Source organism: Equus caballus, chromosome 1, assembly GCF_041296265.1.
Source record: "Equus caballus isolate H_3958 breed thoroughbred chromosome 1, TB-T2T, whole genome shotgun sequence".
Lineage (NCBI taxonomy): Eukaryota > Metazoa > Chordata > Mammalia > Perissodactyla > Equidae > Equus > Equus caballus.
The window spans coordinates 157,768,668-157,786,953 of NC_091684.1; the positions used below are offsets into that span (position 1 = coordinate 157,768,668).

At 36.4% G+C, this 18,286-nt stretch overlaps 1 protein-coding gene across 3 annotated transcripts in view; it reads right to left on the reverse strand.

The window, feature by feature from the left end:
• Positions 1-18,286, reverse strand: part of CTDSPL2 (CTD small phosphatase like 2) — an 89,350-nt gene that overhangs the window by 41,367 nt on the left and 29,697 nt on the right. The window lies entirely within an intron of this gene.

Consider the following 18,286-nt stretch of genomic DNA (forward strand, 5'->3'; position numbering starts at 1 on the left):
AAATAATAAGAGAAATTTCACAGTGGTAACAACAACAATTTATATCCAACAATCATAAACATATATGCATCTAACAACAGAGCTTCAAAATACATGAAGTAAAAGTTGATGGAACTGAAACGCAACGTAGACCAATTCACAACACCCTTCTCTTAGTAATTGAAAAAGAAGTTTAAAACTAAGCTATAAAAGGATGTCAGCATCATGGTGGAGTGAGCTCTTCCCTTAGACTCTCACCCCTAAGATACAAAGTAAAAGATGTTCACATACCACCCAAGGACATACACACAACACAAAAGACTTCTGAGGAACCCATGTAGTTATACATCTGAAGATGGAGGTGCTGGACACCCTGCAGGAAGGAGAAAGAGGTAAGGGGATATCCTCTCCCACCCCAGCAGCAGGAACCCAGAGGGTGGGAGCACTCACAGCTCTGAGAAAAGAGGAGAGCCAGGTCTCCACAGGAACACCTTCCATTTCCAAATTCTCTTACAGCCCAGGGGAAAGCCCCACACAGAGGCAGCTAAGAAATTGAGGGGGTAGCTTCATCAAGCCACTACCCCAGGAGAGCAGATAGTGAGGGCAGAGCAATAACACCCCCAGAATTGTGCACACACAAAAAAGTGCCCCTCCCGCCACCCAGTGCTCCACCTCAGCCAACAGGCCAAAGCACATGTGCATACGTCAGAAAAGCAGTAGCTGTGAGCAAGCTAGCTGGAAATCACAGAAGGGCCCTGTCAGCACAGATTCTAAGGACAGGCACAGACGTCAGGGATCACGGCGGGCTTAGAATACACAGCTCTTGATCCCCCAAGTGTTAGCAGGTGGAAGCTGAAACCAGATACTGTCACTATGTGAAGGCAAAAATCCATGCCATCATATAGTGTGAATAAATATATTAACACTCCAGACCCGAAGGAAAGTGAGAAGCACCCAAAAATCAACCCTGAAGGCACAGAAATTTACAACCTAAATAACTGAGAATTCAAAATAGCTATCATAAAAAAACTCAGAGTTATAAGAAAATACAGATAGTTCAATGAAGCCTGAAACAAAATTAATGAACAGAGGAAATTCTTCACAAAAGAGACTGAAACAACAAAGAAAAACCAATCAGAAATGCTGAAGATGAAAAACACAATGGATGAGATAAAGAAAGATCTAGAGACCCAGAATAAGAGAGCTGATATTATCAAGGGCAGAATTAGCAGTCTGGAGGACAGAAATAAAGAAACGCTTCAGATGGAGGAGGAGAGAGAACTAAGACCAAAAAGAAATGAAGAAATTCTCTGAGAAATATCTGACTCACTTAGGAAATGCAACATAAGGATTACAGGTATTCCAGAGAGAGAAGAGACGGAGAGCGGAGCAGAAAGCGTTTTAAATAAATAATAGCTGAGACATTCCCAAACCTCAGGAAGGAGCTGGAAATACAAGTAAAAGAAGCTAACAGAACTCCTAATTATTCAATGTAAAAAGACTTTCTTCAAGGCTATAGAAGTGAAACTGACAAAAGTCAATGACAAAGAAAAAATATTAAGAGCAGCAAGGCAGAAGAAAATAACTTACACAGGAAGCCCTATCAGGCTTTCAGTGGATTTCTCAGCAGAAACCTAACAGTCTAGGAGAGAGTGGAATGATATATTCAAAATTCTGAAAAACAAAAATTTTCATATGGTCTATCTTTGAGAATGTTCCATGCGCACTTGAAAAGACTGTGTATTCTGTTGTTTCTGGATGGAGTGTTCTACATATGTCTATTAAGGCCAACTGTTTTAGCTTTTCATTTAGCTCCACTGTTTCTTTGTTGATTTTCTGTCTGGATGATCAGTCCATTGATGTGAGTGGGGTGTTGAGGTCCCCTACTATTGTGTTATTTTTGATATCTTCTTATAGGTGTGTTACTAGTTGCTTTATGAACTTTGGTGCTCCTGTGTTGGGTGCATAAATATTTATAAGCGTTATTTTGTCTTGATAAAGTGTCCCTTCGATCATTATAATATTGGACCTCTATGTCTCTCTTTACCTGCCTTATCTTGAAGTCTGTTTTGTCTAATATAAAGTATTGCGATACCTGTTTTCTTTTGTTTGCTATTAGCTTGGAGTATTGTCTTCCACCCCTTTACTCTGACCCTGTGTTTGTCCTTGGAGCTAAGGTGTGTTTCCCGGAGGCAACAGATTTTTGGATCTTGTTCTTTAACCCATTTTGCCACTCTGTGTCTTGTTATTGGAGTGTTCAATCCATTTACATTGAGGGTGAGTACTGATGCATGAGGGCTTAATGCTGTCATTCTGTTGCTCCTTTTCCCGTTTTCCTGTGTTTCCTTTGTTTCTCGTCCTGTGTGTTTTAGCGTACACACTGACTTCTGCAATTTCTTATGCTGGGTTTCTTAGATTTTTCCTTATTTATGTTGTATGTCTCTGTTCTGTTTTTCAGTTTAGTGGCTACCCTGAAGTTTGTATTCAGAGTCTCATGTATAACATAGTCCATTTTCTGGTGGTCTCTTGCTTTCTTAGCCTACACTGATTCAGTCCCTTTCCTCCTCCCCTCCTAAATTATCATTTTCATCTCTTATTCCAACTTGTGTTGTGAGTTTGTGGTTAGAGTGATAAGATTGTCTTTGCTTTGGTGATTTCCTTCCCTTCATCCTAATGCTATAGTTGAATATTTGCTATCCTATTAACATTCCATCTATTTGTCTCCCTACTGCGTGTTTTGTGACCCCTTACTCCCTTTTTTTCTTTTTTCAGGTATGAGACACTTCGTAAGGATTTCTTGTAGTGGAGGACTTTTGGTTACAAAGTCCCTTAGCTTTTGTTTGTCTGGGAAAAGTTTAATTTCTCCCTCATATCTGAAGGATATTTTTGCTGGATAGAGTATTCATGGCTGAAGATTTTTAACCATTAAAGTTTTGAATATGTCACTCCAATCTCTCCTAACCTGTAAGGTTTCTGTAGAGAAATCGCTGAAAGTCTGATGGTGGTTCCTTTGTAGGTTATTTTCTTCTGCCTTGCTGCCCTGAGTATTCTTTCTTTGTCATTCATTTTTGCCATTTTTACAACTATACGCCTTGCAGTAGGTCTTTTTACATTGAGAAATCTAGTAGATCTGAAAGCTTCCTCCACACACATTTCTCTCTCAAACCCTAGGTTTGGAAAGTTCTCATCTACTATTTCATTGAGCACACTTTCTGCTCGATTTTCCTTTTCCACGCCCTCAAGAATTCCGATCATTCTTAAGTTGCATTTTCTCAATGAGTCAGCTATTTCTCTGAGGTTTTCTTCAGTTTTTTAAATTCTTAGTTCTCTTTCTTCCACTGTCTGTAGCCATTCAAGCCCCTACAAATTTAAAAGAATTGAAATAATAACGAGCATCTTCTCCAATCATAATGCTATAAAGCTAGAAATTAATTATAAGAAAAAACCTGAGAAAGGCAGAAGGATGTGGAGACTAAACAATATGCTATTGAACAAGCAATGGATCATTGAAGAAATTAAAGAAGAAATCAAAAAATACCTGGAGACAAACGAAAATGATAACATGCCATACCAAGTCATATGGGATGCAGCAAAAGATGTATTAAGAGGAAAATTCATCACAATTCAGGTACATCTTAACAAACAAAAAAAACCCCAAATCAGCAATCTTAAACTACACCTAACAGAATTAGAGAAAGAACAACCACCAAAGCTCAAAGTAAGCAGAAGGAGAGAAATAATAAAAATCAGAGCAGAAATAAATGCTATTGAAACAAAAAAGGAAGTAGAAAGGATCAATGAAAGAAAGAACTGGTTCTTTGAGAAGATAAACAAAATTGACAAACCCCTAGCCAGACGTACAAAGAAAAAAAGAGAGAAAGCTCGAATAAACAAAATCAGAAATGAAAAAGGCGTAACAACAGCAGACTCTGCAGAAATACAACGGATTACAAGAGAGTACTACGAAAAACTATATGCCAGCAAAATTCATAACCTAGAGGAAATGGATAAATTCTTGGACTCCTACAATCTACCAAAGCTCACTCAAGAAGAAGCAGACAATTTGAACAGACCAACCACAAGGAAAGAGATTGAAACAGCAATCAAAAGCATCCCAAAGAATAACACCACAGGACCAGATGGCCTTCCTGGGGAATTCTACCAAACTTTCACAGAAGATTTAATACCTATCCTTTTCAAGCTATTCCAAAAAATGAGGGAGGATGGAACACTTCATAACACATTCTACGATGTCAACATCACGCTGATACCAAAGCCTGACAAGGACAGCACGAAAAAGGAGAACTACAGGCCAATATCACTGATGAACATAGATGCAAAAATTCTAAACAAAATTTTGGCAACCCGAAGACAGCAATTCATCAAAAGGATCATACATCATGATCAGGTGGGATTCATACCAGGGACACACGGATGGTTCAACATCTGCAAATCAATCAACGTGATACACCACATAAACAAACTGAGGAATAAAAACCACATGATCATCTCAACAGATGCAGAGAAAGCATTGGACAAGATCCAACAGCCATTTATGATAAAAACTCTGAACAAAATGGGGATAGAAGGGAACTACCTCAACATAATAAAGGCCATATATGACAAACCCATAGCCAACATCATACTCAATGGGCAAAAACTGAGCACCATCCCCTGAGAAGAGGAACAAGACAAGGATTCCCTCTATCACCACTCTTATTTAACATAGTACTGGAGGTCCTGGCCAGAGCAATCAGGCAAGAAAAAAGAATAAAAGGACTCCAAATAGGGAGGGAAGAAGTGAAACTCTCACTGTTTGCAGACAACATGATCTTATATATAGAAAACCCCAAAGAATCCATTGGAAAACTTTTAGAAGTAATCAACAACTACAGGAAAGTTGCAGGGTATAAAATCAATTTACGTAAAGCAATATCATTTCTATACTCTAATAACGAACTAACAGAAAAAGAACACAAGAACCCAATACCATTCACAATTGCAACAAAAAGAATAAAAGACCTCAGGGTGAATTTAACGAAGGACGTGAAAGATCTATACAATGAAAATTACAGGGCTTTTCTGAAAGAAATAGATGACAACATAATGAGATGTAAAGACATTCCATGTACTTGGATTAGAAAAATAAACATAGTTAAAATGTCTGTTCTACCTAAAGCAATCTACAGATTCAATGCAATCCCAATCAGAATCCCAACGACATTCTTTACAGAATTAGAACAAAGAATTCTAAAATTCATATGGAGCAACAAAAGACCCCGAATTGCTAAAGCAAACCTGAGAAAAAAGAACCCAGCTGTAGGCATCACAATCTCTAACATCAAAACATACTACAAAGCCACAGTAATCAAAACAGCATGGTACTGGTGCAAAAACAGGTGCACAGATCAATGGAACAGAATTGAAAGCCCAGAAATAAAACCACACATCTGTGGACACCCAATCTTCGACAAAGGAGCCAAGGGCATACAATGGAGAAAAGAAAGTCTTTTCAACAACTGGTGCTGGGAAAACTGGAAAGCCACATGTAAAAGAATGAAAATTGATGGGCTGGCCCCGTGGCCGAGCAGTTAAGTTCGCGCACTCCGCTGCAGGCGGCCCAGTGTTTCGTTGGTTCGAATCCTGGGCGCGGACATGGCACTGCTCATCAAACCACGCTGAGGCAGCGTCCCACATGCCACAACTAGAAGGACCCACAACGAAGAATATACAACTACGTACTGGGGGGCTTTGGGGAGAAAAAGGAAAAAAATAAAATCTTTAAAAAAACAAACAAACAAAAAAGAATGAAAATTGACCATTCTTTTTCACCATTCACCAAAATAAACTCAAAATGGATCAAAGACCTAAAGCTGAAACCTGAAACCATAAGGCTTCTAGAAGAAAATGTAGGCAGTACACTCTTTGACATCAGTATTAAAAGGATCTTTTTGGACACCATGTCTTCTCAGAGAAGGGAAACAATAGAAAGAATAAACAAATGGGACTTCATCAGACTAAAGAGCTTCTTCAAGGCAAGGGAAAACAGGATTGAAACAAAAAAACAACCCACTAACTGGGAAAAAATACTTGCAAGTAATACATCTGACAAAGGCTTAATATCCATGATATATAAAGAACTCACACAACTCAACAACAAAAAATTAAACAACCCAATCAAAAAATGGGCAGGAGACATGAACAGACATTTCTCCAAAGAAGATATACTGATGGCCAATAGGCACATGAAAAGATGCTCATCATCGCTAATCATCAGGGAAATTCAAATCAAAACTACACTAAGATATCACCTTACACCCATTAGAATGAAAAAAATAACTAAAACAAATAGTAACAAACGTTGGAGAGGTTGTGGAGAAAAAGGAACCCTCATACATTGCTGGTGGGAATGCAAACTGGTGCAGCCACTATGGAAAACAGTATGGAGAGTCCTCAAAAAATTAAAAATAGAACTACCATACGATCCAGCTATCCCACTACTGGGTATCTATCCAAAGAGCTTGAAGTCAGCAATTCCAAAACTCCCATGCACCCCAATGTTTACTGCAACACTATTTACAACAGCCAAGACGTAGAAGCAGCTTAAGTGCCCATCAACAGATGATTGGATAAAAAAGATGTGGTATAAAAATATAATGGAATACTACTCAGCCGTAAAAAAGAACAAAATCGTCCCATTTGCAACAACATGGATGGAACTTTGAGGGAATTATGTTAAGTGAAATAAGCCAGATGGAGAAGGACAATCTCTGTATGACTCCACTCATATGAGGAATTTAAGCATGTGGACAAAGAGAACAGATTAGTGGCTACCAGGGGAAAGGGGAGATGGGGGTGGGCACAAAGGGTGAAGGGGTGCACCTACAACACAACTGACAGACAATAATGTACAACTGAAATTTCACAAGATTGTAACCTATCATTAACTCAATAAAAAGTTTAAAAAAAAATTTTTTCAGCCATGAATACATCAGACATGATGCAGAAATAAAAACCTGCCAGATAAACAAAAGGTGAGTTAATTGCCATCACACCCCCCACTAAAAGAAATGATCAAGAAGACCTCCATACCAGAAAGAAAGGGCAAGGTTTTACAAAGCCTTGAGCAAGGAGACAGACAGACAACATCAGAAAATAGCAGCCCTCTATCAGAACAGGGTAGCAAACAACTATAACATTAAAGATAAATGGAAGGAAAACATCAGAAATAAATATAATCTCATCATTTTAACCACAAAAAATCACAAAACAAGATGAAATAAGTTGCGACAACAATAACTTAGAAGGGGAAGAGGAGAGGGATGGAGTCAGTTTAGATCAAGGAAATAAGAGGCTATCAGAAAATGGACTATCTTATCTATGAGATTTTTTACACAAACCTCATGGTAACCACTAAACAAATAATCAGAACAAAGACACAAATGATAAATAAAGAGAAAACCATCATAGAGAACTACCAAACTGAACTGGTAGTCTGAAATACATGGGAAGAGAAACAAAGAAAATACATAACAACCAGAAAACGGGTGATAAAATGGCAGCAGTAAGCCCTTATATATCAATAATCACTCTAAATGAAATGGATTGGATTCTTCAATCAAAAGACACAGAGTGGCAGGACACATTAAAAAACATGACGCAACAATATGCTGCCTCCAGGAAACACATGTCAGCTCTAAAGACAAACACAGGCTCAGAGTGAAGGGATGGAAGATGATACTCCAAGTTAATGGCAAAAACAAAAGAAAGCAGGTGTTGCCATAATTCTATCAGACAAAGTAGACTTCTAGATAAAACAGGCAGTGAGAGACAAAGAGGGGCAGCATATAGTGATAAAAGGCACATTCCAACAAGAAGACATAACACTGATAAATATATATGTACCCAACAAAGGAGCACCAAAGTATATAAAATAACTATTAACAGACCTCAAAGGAGATACTAACCACACAATAATAGCAGGGGACCTTAACACACCACTTACATCAATGGATAGATCATCCAGACAGAAAGTCAACAAGCAGATAGTGGAATTAAACGAAAAGCCGGACTAGATGGACTTTATAGACATATACAGAACACTCCATCTAAAAACAGCAGAATAGGGGCTGGCCCCGTGGCCAAGTGGTTAAGTTCACGCGCTCTGCTGCAGACAGCCCAGTGTTTCGTTGGTTCGAATCCTGGGCATGGACATGGCACTGCTCATCAAACCACGCTGACGCAGCGTCCCACATGCCACAACTAGAAGGACCTACAACGAAGAATATACAACTATGTACTGGGGGGCTTTGGGGAGAAAAAGGAAAAAGATAAAATCTTTAAAAAAAAAAAGACTAATTTAAAAAAAGAAGAAAAAAGAGAGGAGGCTTGAATAAATAAAATTAAAAATTAAAGAGGAGAAATTTCAACAGATACCACAGCAATGCAAAGGATTATAAGAAAATACTATGAAAAACTATATGCCCACAAATTGGACAATCTAGAGGAATGGATAAATTCTCAGACTCATACTACCTCCCAAAACTGAACCAAGAATAAACAAAGAAATGGAATAGACAAATCACAAGCAAAGAGATTGAAACAGTAATCCAAAACCTCCCAAAAAATAAATGTCCAGAACCAGACGGCTTCTCTAGAGAATTCTCTCAAACATTCAAAGAAGATTTAATATCTATCTTTCTGAAATTATTCCAAAAAGTTAAAGAAGACAGAACACTTCTCAACACATTGTACAAGGCAAGCATCACCCTGATCCCCAAGCTAGATAAGGACAACCTCAAGAAGGAAAGTTACAGGCCAATATCGCTGATGAACACAGATGCAAAAATCCTCAACAAGATGGCAAACCGAATACAGCAATACATTAAAAAGATCATACACCATGATCAAGTGGGATTTATACCAAGGACGCAGGGATAGTTCAACATCCACAAATCAATTAATGTGATACACCACATTAACAAAATAAGGAATAAAAATCACATGATCATCTCAAGACATGCAGAAAAAATGACTGGAATCATCTTAAGCAGATCCCTGAGAAGATATTTTGATTCAGCTTGGAAATTGTATTTTAAACATAATTAAGAAACTAAGATCTTTGTGTGACCTTTTCATATATACACTTAGAGTTGTAATAAAGTTTCCTAGCCTTAGTTTATGCCCAGATGACTAATGATATTCAAGCTAAAAATGTTAAAGTTCTAGAAAGCAAATTTAAATTCTTCCAGATTTCTAATATTTGGAATCACAAAAGCACAAAACTATAAATCTCAAGTAACGTCTATAAACACATGGCTCTAGGGTATTCTCTTGCAGGCTATTTGCTTCGGTCAAACTTTAATATCTTCAAAAAATTAATAACAACTTACCAAATCCCAAAGTCCAACTTGCCCAGATTTGGCCCCAGCTGTCACCAAAGTTCTAATTTCTGATGGGTGGATAGCTATAGCGAATATTGGGCCTTTGGTAACTTTATTAACAGTATCTTCACTGATGGCCATGCCACTTAAGCTGGCTTTGTAGCTGAGAACATTAAAAATTTAAATTTTAGAAGTAAAACCAATCTCAATAGTCAAAATGAGTAAAAGATGATTCACAAAAGAAAAATCACAATTAGTAAATAAATGTGGGAAAATATTCAACCTCCTGGAAACCAAGGAAGCTACAGTAATCAAAATAGGATGGTACTGATACAAAAACAGGCACATAAATCAATGCATCAACATCATTAATCATCAGGGCAATGCAAATCAAAACTACACTAAGATATCACCTTACTCTCAACACACACAATACACACAACACAGAACTGAAAACCCAAAACTAAAACCACACACTTACAGACAGCTAACCTTCAACAAAGGAGCTAAGAACATACAATGGAGAAAGAAAAGTCTCTTTAATAAATGGTGGTGGGAAAACTGGACAGCCACATACAAGACAATGAAAGTAGACCATTATCTTTCACTATATACAAAAATTAACTCAAAATGGATTGAAGACGTGAAGGTAAGATGTGAAACCATAAAATCCCTAAAAGAAAACATAGGCAGTACATTCCTTGATGCTGGCCTTAAAAGGATCTTTTCAAGTACCATGTCTACTCAGGCAAGGGAAATACAAGAAAACATAAACAAGTGGGACTTCATCAGACTAAAGAGCTTCTGCAAGCCAACGGAAACCAGGAACAAAATGAAAAGACAACCCACCAACTGGGAGAAAACATTTGAAAATTATATATCCAACAAGGGATTAATCTGCAAAATATATAAAGAATTCACACAACTCAACCACAGAGAAACAAACAACCTGATGGAAAAATGGGCAGAGGATATGAACAGACATTTTTCTAAAGAAGATACACAGATGGCCAATACGCACATGAAAAGATGGGCAACATCATTAATCATCAGGGCAATGCAAATCAAAACTACACTAAGATATCACCTTACACTTGTTAGAATGGCTCCAATCACCAAGACAAAAAACAACAAATGTTGGAGAGGATGTGGAGAAAAGGGAACCCTCATACACTGCTGGAGGGAATGCAAACTAATGCAGCCACTATGGAAAACAATATGGAGATTTCTCAAAACTTAAAAATAGAAATACCATTATGACCCAGCTATCCTGCTACTGCACATTTAACCAGAGAACTTGAAATCAACAACTCAAAGAGACTTACACACCCCTATGTTCATTGCAGCATTATTCATTATAGCCAAGATATGTAAGCAACCCAAGCGCCCATCGACTGCTGTTTGGATAAAAAACATGTGCTGTATATATACAATGGGATACTATTCAGCCATGAGAAAAAGGTCCCACTCACAACAACATGGATGGACCTGGAGGGTATTATGTTAAGTGAAATTAGCCAGGCAGAGAAAGACAAACACTGTATGACTTCACTCATATGTGGGAGACAAACTAACACATGGACAAAGAGAACAGTTTAGTGGTTACCAGAGGGGAAGCAGATTGGTGGGTGGGCCACAAGGGGTGAAGGGCACATATATATGGTGACCAACAAAAGATAATGTACAACTGAAATTTCACAATGTTATAAACTATTATCATCTCAATTAAAAAAGGATATAAAAGATTAGAATATTATCAATCAACCTGACCTATTTCATATTTATAGAATACTGCAGTAAACAATTCCAAAATACATATTTTTTTTCAAATACACTTGGGACATTCACCAAGACAGACTATATGCTAGAACGTATCAAAAAACACCAAAGAAATGAAATCATACAGAGTATATTTCTGGATCACAATGATATTAAATTAGAAACCAACAATTAGAAGATATCTAAGAAATGCCCAAATAGCTGGAAATTAACGCATTTCTAAATAATTCATGGGTCAAAGAACAAATCACAAAGAAAATAAAGTAATAAAAATATAATCAGAATGTGTGGGAAAGCAGTACTTTGAAATTCACAGCCTTAAATACTTGCATTGGAAAAAAAACAAAGTGTATTATCTATGATCTAAGCAACAGGCTGGCAAACTACAGTCCAAAAGGCAAATCCAGCACACTCACTGTTTTCATACGACCAGCAAGCTGAAAACAGTTTTTATATTTTCTAAATGGCTGGGGGGGAGGGGAATCAAAGGAACGACAATATTTCATGACACGTGAAAATTATATGAAATTCAAACGGAAGTGTCCAAAGCCATGCTCATTCACTTATATATTGTCTACAATAAAAGAGTTAAATAGTACCTGCCATAGAGACAACACAGTTCGCAAAGCCTAAAATATTTCTTATCTGAAATATTTACAGAAAAAGTTTACTGATCTCTGATCTGAGCTCCCACTTCTAGAAGCTAGAAAAGTAAATCAAACAGAAAGTAGAAAAAAAGTATTAAAAATAACAAGTAGAATTCAATTAAATAGAAAACAGGAAGGAAAGAGAAAAACAAAGACAGATGTTGGTTCTTTGAAAGAGTAATGAAAGTGATAAAGCTCTAGCAAGAAAGATCAAAACAAAGATGAATCATAAATTATCCACATCAGGAATGAAAAGAGGAACATCATTATAGATCCTACAAATATTATTAGTTAATACAGAAATATTGCAAAAACTTCACACCAAATAATTCAAAAACTTAGATGAATGTGCAAACTCCTTGAAAATACTTATGACCAAAACTGAAACAAGAAATAGGAAAGCTAAACAACCCCAAATATATTAAAGAAATCAAATTTACAATAAAAGCTACCCCACAAAGAAAATTCCAGTCACATTCCAGAAATCCCACTCTAGAATTCACCAATGAATTCTACTAATTATTTAAGAATGAAATAATACTAAGCTAACACAAGTTCTTTCAGAAAAGAGAAGCAGAGGAAACAGTTCTTGACTTGTTTTATGATACCAGCATAATCCCGATCCCAAAATCTGAAAGTATTACAAATCAAGACAACTAAAGACCAAAACTCTCATGAACATAGACATACAAATCCTTAAAAAACAAAAACAAAACAAACAAAGACAAACGAACAAATTAAATTCAGCAATACAAGTTTTGTTTTCCATTCAAAAAAATGTATGTACTACTCCATATTAAAAGAACAAAAGAGGAAAATCTGAAGACCATCTCAATAGATGCACAAGAATCTTTGACAAAACTCCACAACATGATAAAAACTTTTAGCAAACCAGAAGTGAAAGAGATCTTCCTCAAACTGATAAAAGATAATCATGGAAAACATTTAGCTAACTTCATACCTAATGGTAAACAAACTCTTCTCCACTAACATCAGCAACAAGACAAGGTGTTTGCTCTCACCACTTCTACTGAACATTGTACTAGAGGTTCTAACCAATGCAGTAAGTGAAGAAAAAGAAATAAAAGGCCTAGAGATCAGGAAAGTAAGTAAAACTGTCACTATCCGGTATATGATATAATTATATATGTGTAAAACTGTATGAAACCTTAACAAAAGACCAGATTTATTAAGTGAATTTAGCAATTTCACATAGTACCAGGTCAACATAGAAAAACAAATTATATTTACATATATCAGCAACAAACAACTAGAAAGTAAAACTTTTAAATGCATACCATCTAAAACACATCATAAAACACCAATTATCTAGGAATAAAACTAATGAAAGTTGTGCAAAATCTCTTCATTACTGGGAGAAATTCAGAACACCTAAATAAATGAGAGATATGATCATGAATTGGCAGGCTCAATATTGTCAGGATGTCCATTCTCACTAAATGATCCACATATTCCCTGCAATTTCTATTATAATTCCAGTAGACTTTTTTTGAGAAATAGAGAAGCTAAGCCGAAAATTTACATCTAACTATAAAGGATCTAAAATAATAAACTTGAAAAAGAACAAAGTTGGAGGACTTATACTATCTCATCTCAAGACTCACTATAAAAGTTACAGTAATAAAGACAGTATAGTACAGGTCTAAAGATAGATATACCTATCAATGGAAAAGAATACAGGCATACCTTGGAAATATTGCAGGTTTGGTTCCAGACAACCACAATAAAGTGAATATCGAACAAAGCGAGTCACATACATTTTTTGGTTTCCCAATGCATAAAGTCATGTTTACACTATACTGTAGGTCTACTAAGTGTGCAAAAGCATTATGTCTAAAAAATAACGTACATACCTTACTTAAAAAATACTTTATTGCTAAAACATGCTAAGCATCATCTGAGCCTTCAGTGAGTCATCATCTTTTTGTTGCCGGAGGGTCTTGCAAAAAACGCAAAATCTGCGAAGCGCAAAAAAGTGAAGTGCAATAAAACGAGGTATGCCTGTACATTCCAGAAACAGATCCACACATATATAGTCTGACTTTCAAGCGAGATACCAATTAATCTAACGTGGAAAGTAAAGTCTCTTTAACAAATGTTGACTAACTGGATCCATGAGGGGTGGGGAAGAGAGGGAAAAACTTCTCCTTCCTTCCTTCCTTCATTTATTTATTTATCTGTGTATTATAGTCTCATGAGTTATTTCATTCCAGAGGATATAATTTTACTACCAAAGCCCTAGAATGAGACATTTCTTCAAGGAGCCCTAGTTCCTTTTAGTGGAAGATAGTATTTAGAAATGAAAGTCTGGTTGCTAAGTGCCCATGTTCAGCAGAGCACAGAAATATATGAACAGATGCATATTTGTAGGTTTGTGTGTGCATTTATATAAAGGGAGGGAAGGAGAAAGAGAGAGAGAGAATATGAATATGAATGAATCTTAAAACAAATTATCTTTTCCTCCATTAAATTCAACCAGTCAGTGTGAGCTTCCAATTTTTTTCATTCCATAATAAAAAGTAAATTACTTCACTAATCTAGTTGTTAAAGAACACATCTAGAGAGATTTGCTTACATGAACAAGTGGGATTAACTCTGGTAGAAAGGAAGAAAACTCCCAAAAACAACCTATGAAGCTTGGTAATACAAAGATTAAAGAGTTAGAACAAAGTTTTCATCTAACCAGGTTTTCAAACTAAGGGGCACAACCCCTCAGTGGATCACGAAATCAATTTCAAGTATTAAGATCACCTTTAAAAGGAGAATAAGAAACAAGAGAATAGAAAAAATTCAGAGCACATCAAATATACTAAGGGTGAGTTTTGCTTCATATGTATGAATGTAGTATAAGCTATACTTCTTCTTTCAGAGTTAAACGATCTAAAAACAGTGATTTAATATAGCAGGTAAAGGATTTCACTATTAGAATTATAACCATATCAAAATTGATGACCCTTAACTATGAAAGAATAAGAGTATTTAGGTAAGAACAGAGGAAAAGATCATTTTTGTTATGGGAAAACTCTAGAAACCACCTATTTAGAAAGGTGTACAGAGACTCCTAGTATAAAGCAAATATATTTTAGTTGTGAGGGCTTCACTTCAAATATACATCAGAAATCTCACCATGGTAAAAGCAGAAAGGCTGCATGTGAGCAATTCCTGAGTGCTCTTGCTGAAAATTTCCTAATTCTGAAATCAGAGAAGGGATAAGTCTTTGAATCATAAAATCTGGATTTGAAAGAAACTAGAGACTTAATTCACCCTGTATGGGCAAAATTGGTCCCCCAAAATTCATATTTTGAAGCCCTAACCCCCAGAACCTCAGAATGTAACTATATTTGGAAATAGGGCCTTTAAAGAGGTAATTAAGTTAAAATGGGGTCATTAGGGTGGGCCCTAATCCAAATAGGGACTAGTGTCCTTACAAGAAGAGGAGTTTATGACACAGACAACACACAAACCAAGGGGCAACCACGTGAGGACACAGCAAGAAGGCAATCATCTGCAAATCAAGGAGAGAGGTCTCTGAAGAAACCAACCTGCCAACACCTTGATCTTGGACTTCTAGCTTCCAGAACTGTGAGAAAATAAATTTCTGCTGTTTAAGCCACCCAGTCTGTGGTATTTTGTTATGGCAGACCTAGAAAACTAATACACACGCTTATATTCATAAATGAACAACCTATGTTTAGATTACCCAGTCACATGGCTAATTTATGCAAAGTTAGGACTAGAATACAGATTAAAACTTGTTAGTAAATATAAAAATTGATCAGTGATAATAAACTGGCAAGGAACACCAGTAGCCATTGGTCCTAGAAACCATAAAAGTAAAAGAAGAGCAAAAGAGTAGGCTGATATGAGGAGAGCAAGTTTCAAAAGTCCAGACTCATGAGACAGGCATGAAAGCAATGTCAGATACCTTAGAAGGGACCATAGCTCAAAAAAGAAAGCTAGGGGCCGGCTCCGTGGCCAAGTGGTTAAGTTCGCACGCTCCACTGCGGTGGCCCAGGGTTCGGATCCTGGGCGTGGACATGGCACTGCTCGTCAGGCCACGTTGAGGCGGTGTCCCACATCCCACAACCAGAAGGACATGCAACTAAGATATACAACTGTGTACGGGGGGGTTTTGGGAGATAAAGCAGAAAAAAAAAAAAAGGAAGATTGGCAACAGAAAAAAAAAGAAAGCTAGACTAAAAAGTTCAATTCTAGCCACAAAGCTTCAAAAGTCCAAAAGAAAAGAAAAAGGAAAGGTATCAAAGAAACCAAAGTGGCAGCACAGGGAGTTGTCTAATTAACTTGGTTTTGAAAAGGACACTTGTAGAAATAAGAGAAGCATCCTATCATCCAGTCAGAAAGACTCAAGACAGAGGATAATGATATATGTAAAACACACTAGGGGAAAAAGTTTCTTACAGTTAAGAACAAGCTTCAAGCTTTGAGCTGATGATAGAATATAAATAAATGACAAAGCAGGTAGCATAGGAAGACTCAACTTTCATTTACTTTCATCAAGAATAATTTTCAGGGCCGGCCTCATGGCTGAGTGGTTAAGTTCGCATGCTCCACTGTGGTAGCCTGGGGTTTGCCGGTTCAGATCCTGGGTGCAGACCTACACACACTGTTCATCAAGCCATGCTGTGGCGGCATCCTACATAGAAGAACTAGAATCACCTACAACTAGGACATATAACTACATACTGGGGCTTTGGGGAGAGGAAAAAAAATAATAAATTTCAATCTTTACACAAGATAGATGATACTATAAAGACAATATCCAGCTACTCTGAGACCAAATGATACAGGAGAAAAAGCACAGGGATCAGAGTCAAATGTACCTGGGTTTAAATCCCAGCACTGTCGCTCATTGGAGATGGAGTAGTGCAGAGGAGTGGAAGCTCTGAAATCAGGCTATCCAGGTTCCAATATCAGTGTTGCTACTTAAAGCTAAGTAACCCTACATGAGTTACTTAACCTCCCTGTGCCTCTGTTTCCTCATCTGTAATACAGAGAAGACAGCACCTACTTCATACGGTTTGTAAGGCTTAAAGGATTTATTACACTTAAAGCACTAGAACACTGCACAGCACACTGTAACTGCTCAGTAACTGTTAGTAATTGTTGTACTTGTTCTCTATGGGGCAAGCTATTTCTTATAATTATTCTTGCTGTTATTGACATTGTACAAGTTACCTAAATTCACCAAACCTCATTTTTTCTCTTCTATAAAATATCAAAAGATAGTTAAGGAGATGACTAAGGAGATACTGGATATAAAGCACCTAACAGACATTAAAAAACATTAAGTGCCAACCCCTACCCAAATTTTGAAAAAGATGATGATGTTGTATTTAAGATACTAAACATAAACAAGCATTGTATAGATACTTAATAAAATTTTAGAATATATTATCAAGAATGTGGTTTAATGACAAATGTAGATAAGAAATAACAATTAGAAATAAGCTCATTAGGAATAATAAATGACAAACTAACCTTTTAATTTACTCCTAACACAGAGTTAGTACACTAGGAAAAGCAACAGTGTACCTTGATTTCAGTAAGACATTCAAATGAATACTAATTTTCATAATCTTACAGAATATAACAAAGAAATCTGGGATGAATAACAAGATGATTAAATGAATTTGTAGCTGCAGGCAAAATTTTGCCCCAAAATATTAATTAATGAATAAGACAGTCTGCAAACAGCTTTCTAGTGGCCCTATCCTATTTAACATCTTTGAGTAAGTAAGAATTAATGAAAAATCCTAGATTTTGGTTTTCAAAAGAAAGGAACTTGACAGCAATTTCATAAAAAACCCTGAGTGTTTTAGTTGACATGGGAAAAAGACTGCTGACCAACAAAGATGGATCTAACTACTAAAGGATAAAAAAAAAAAAAAAAAAATATGATAGATGATATAATATACCACCACACTGATAGAAAAATGTCCAAATCAAAGGAAGTAAATATGAACAGAAGTCAGAGGACATAGGAAAAACCTGTCTTCACTTCTGGTTGTTACCTTTTGTGAACAACAGAAAAGGGTGACCAAGATGGTGATCTGGATATCTGATCTGGATATACTGTCATATAATGAAAACAAGAAATATTTAGGCTACACAGCAATGAAGGGTTTGCACTTGCATATGCAAAAAAAAAAAAAAGAGAGAGAGAGAAAGCAAAGGGTAGATATATTTTCCTTAAGATGACAAAGAACTTTACAATATTTAGAGTTTTTCAGAGAATGAACTAACACATTGTAATATTCCCATCAACAGCAGCTGATGACGATTCAAGAATTCATGTTTCTAGAAGGAATTAGATCTTTGCTATACAGTAACACTAGAACACTACTAGGTTTATAGAAATTAACTCAAAGAAACTTTTTAAAAATTCTAATTATTTAGAATTAACAAAAGAAATTTTACCTATATTATTAGGAAAACAAAACAAAATAAAATCACCAA